A 3,787-nucleotide genomic window follows, 5' to 3' on the forward strand; every position below is an offset into this window, starting at 1 on the left:
CATTTTGTCATTCTATTAGTAGCGCATCTACTCTATAACTAATGTATTATTAAACGTTCAAACGTCAATTACCGTTGGATAAAATTACAACTAAAGTTTTAAAATATAATTTTGTAAGTGGTTCTTGTCTCAACCATGACACTTTGGTTGAGTGTGACTTCCGAATTAGCGGGAAGTTCTCGAGATCTGTTGCGAACATACAAACCCCCAATACCAGGAACCATCAAGTTTCAACAGCAGGTTTGATTATAGATTTATTGATGAAATTATTTCAAAGTCCTGAAATTACAAAATCAATTAATACAAAATTCCAGTTTTTATAACCACGTAATCTTAATTGCTTTTTAAAATCATTTTTCTCTACGGTTAAGAATCTTTGGAAACTTTGGCTTTAAAGGAAAATTATTTGGTTTAATAAATCATTGTTAAATGCAAAAATAAAGGCACATAAAAAATTACTAAAACATAATAATTACTCATAATTAAGTTTCATGCTTAGCTGGCTAAAGCCTTTTAAACTAAATATAATCGTCCTATACACCATTCCACTTAATAAAATTAACAAATTCTACCTGAAGTTCTTATGGTTTCAAATCCCTGGTATACTAGGGTTGTTCACGCACTATGAGACCAATGATAGGCCCAATTTTGTTCTCTGAAATCTTCACACACTCATATCTCATTCAAAAGTAACGAACGTGGGCGCATCAAAATATAAACAATCCATACCGCGTCACTTTACGAAAGGAAAGTCAAAAAAGACGACATTTGCGCTTAATTTGGGATAATGATAAGGAATTAATTTCGATCTTGATAAACACAAAGCTTCCTCGAAAAGAGGTTAAGACACACCCCCCGTTTGAAAGTCAAATTAACTTCCTTAACGAGATTCAAGGTTTTTTTTGCGCTGAGCACTAGCAACATTTCTCACTAAACTCAACTCACCATAATCACATGAGAATGGCCACATCCCGAAAAACGTGACAATTTTTGCTCCTAACTAAATGAAACCCCGTGAAATGCATACACAATATTATACTCCTCACTAGGACTCATAATACCTCACATTTTTATTCTTTTTTGGTAAACTTTTCAGGTAAGTTTTATAATGAATTGTACTTTTGAAAAGAAATTAAACCCAATAAAATTAAATTTGAGCATATGAAATAGAATAAAAATTAATCGCATTTCACTTGATTCTTATTTTAGGCATAAAAATAGGCATATGAAAAATGTGGCTTTTTTTATTAAAAAAATCTCAATTTCCATAAAATAAGAATCAATTATTAATCATAATTTTTAATAACTGCCTGACTGATACAGCATGTTCTTCCAGGGGAGATTTATCTGACAGCCTGAACAAGACTCTTGCAGTCTTTCTCCCATCCTCAATCCTCGTCACTCGGCCCATCCGCAAACATCTCATCAGCGGATTGGTACTCGTAACCAGAACTATATCTCCGTCAGCTAGCGGCTCCGCCATCTCCTCTCTCCACTTGGACATCCTTAATATCTTCGGCAGAATCTCCTGGCGGTAGGCAGTCCAAAACTGGGCAGACAGATCTTCTAACAACTTCAACCTGGAGGAAATTTGGTCCTCCGGTTTCATCACCACATTGCACAACGGCTGGCGGTCTACATTTCCCAGCAGCTGGCCAGGGGTAATCAGCCGCCAATTCTCCACGTCGTTCGCAGCTTCTATCGTCAACGGTCTGCTATTCATCAACTTGCTAACCTCTCCCAACAGCACCAGGAGCTCATTAAAATTAACAGAACTATTCACCAACTTCTTGGACAGCAATCTCTTGGTTAATCCCACCATTTTCTCAGCTTGCCCAATAAAATGGTGGGCTCGGGCCGGGATCTGAGACCAAGAAAACTCTACCTGGCTGCCCAACTTCTGCTCTAAAACCTTGCGAGCAGCGGATAATTGTGTGCCCATGTCGCTTACTATAACCTTCGGCAGACAATGAACAGCCTCCAACTTGCGCAGGGACAACAGGATACTGCTGGTATCATACTTCTCCAAGGCATCTAACCATAGCGCCCCTGAGAACCTGCAGACTACCACGAACACCCACACCTTCTTCGTTGCTGTCTGACTCCTCGTTTTGGCGGCAGCTCTCCTCGTAACCAGCGGACCCATCAGGTCAACTTGCACAGCTTCAAATGGCCTGCTCGGGACCAACTTGTCAGGTAACACATCCTTCATGGTAGTACGACATTCCTTGGCCCTCTCAACACTGCAGGGCCAACACTTCTTCACTTCCATGATGGACAACCTCCTTGCCTTCACAATCCAGCACCAACGGCGGCTCTCAGCTAAAGTTCCACGGACACCAGAATGAAGCTCAACATGCGCTTCTCTCATAAAAATAGAAGCTAACCAATTACCAGGCTCCAAAATTACTAACCCTGGCATGTCTTCAAATAGCATTTTACGGCCACCAGTAATGGCGTCAATGACGGGCTCTCCACGACCAACCATTTTAAGAATTTTCATCTCCCTGGTCACATAATTACCTCCGGGACCAACGACAGGCCAGGTCAATGATACTTCATGCACTAATGGATTCAATGACGAATAATTGCCTTTAGCGTCATTTATCCACTCATCCCGTTGGCTACATGACACAATGAAAAGTTCCGCCGCCGCCATAAAATTGTACAAAGACGGCTTGTACACAGAATCTGCGGCTGCTACATGACTACCAGCGGCTGTAGCCTTGCCTTCTTGTCTGCTCTTTAGCTTCTTCAACCAGGTGTTCGATACTTTCAGGACAGCTGCCATAATACGTTTGGCCTGTCCAAATGATCTCCTGTGCTTAAACCTAAAGACATCTTCAGCGGCTTCTCCGGTAACTTTCATTGAACATAACTTAACCATTTTGGTATTCAACTCCTCCGGTGGTAACTCCTGCTTGACTTGCTCGGCAGTTTTCACCGGCCACGCACTTTCATCCTGGCGCAACCATTCTGGGCCCAATCTGTACCTGGAACCTGGACCTAAATCTGATACCTTGCAGGTGCTTCTGGTGCCCAAATCTGCAACATTGTGTGTCCCTGGGACCCACCTCCAGTCATCCTTGTTGGTTGCAGATTGGATTTCTCCAATGCGATGAGAATTAAATGTGTTCAACATGGCACTGTTGGAAACAATTTGTGATAAAACACACGATGAATCAGTAAAGTACATCACTCTGATAACATCAAAGGGCAGGGCATCTCTGATGGACTTTGACAACCTGGTGGACATCTGGCAACCCATCAATTCAAGGCGTGGAATTGATTCAGTCTTGACCGGCGCAACTCTTGACTTGGTGGCTAGCAGGAACGTTTCAAACCCTTGCCTAGTTGGCCACCTCAAATATGCCATACATGCATAGGCCTCTGATGACCCATCCGAAAACATCATCAAGGATGGAAGGCCAGTTGGTTCCTCCGGGACCACACAACGGTCAAACTCCAATTTAGCGACCTCAGCTCTGTCCTCCAGCGACTTAACAAGTTCATCCCGTAGACTTTTTGGAATGAAATCTTGCCAGCCCAAATTCAGCAAACATGTTTTCCGCAGGACAAGTTTGATTCTCAACAGGATAGGGCTGCAAAGCCCGAGCGGGTCGAAGGTCTGGGCGGCGAACCTGTGGACCATCTTCTTTGCCAGATTCTCGTCCAAGGCGTCCTGGAGGTTGTACAAATCAGCATCCTCTTTCACCTTCTTTCCCTTGACTTTACCATCTTGGTTGACTCTCGTGGCGATGGATAACACATCAGTGGTTGGCTTCCA

The sequence above is a fragment of the Acartia tonsa genome, chromosome 13, assembly GCF_053477335.1.
Source record: "Acartia tonsa isolate MP-2025a chromosome 13, ASM5347733v1, whole genome shotgun sequence".
NCBI classification, from domain to species: Eukaryota; Metazoa; Arthropoda; class Copepoda; order Calanoida; family Acartiidae; genus Acartia; species Acartia tonsa.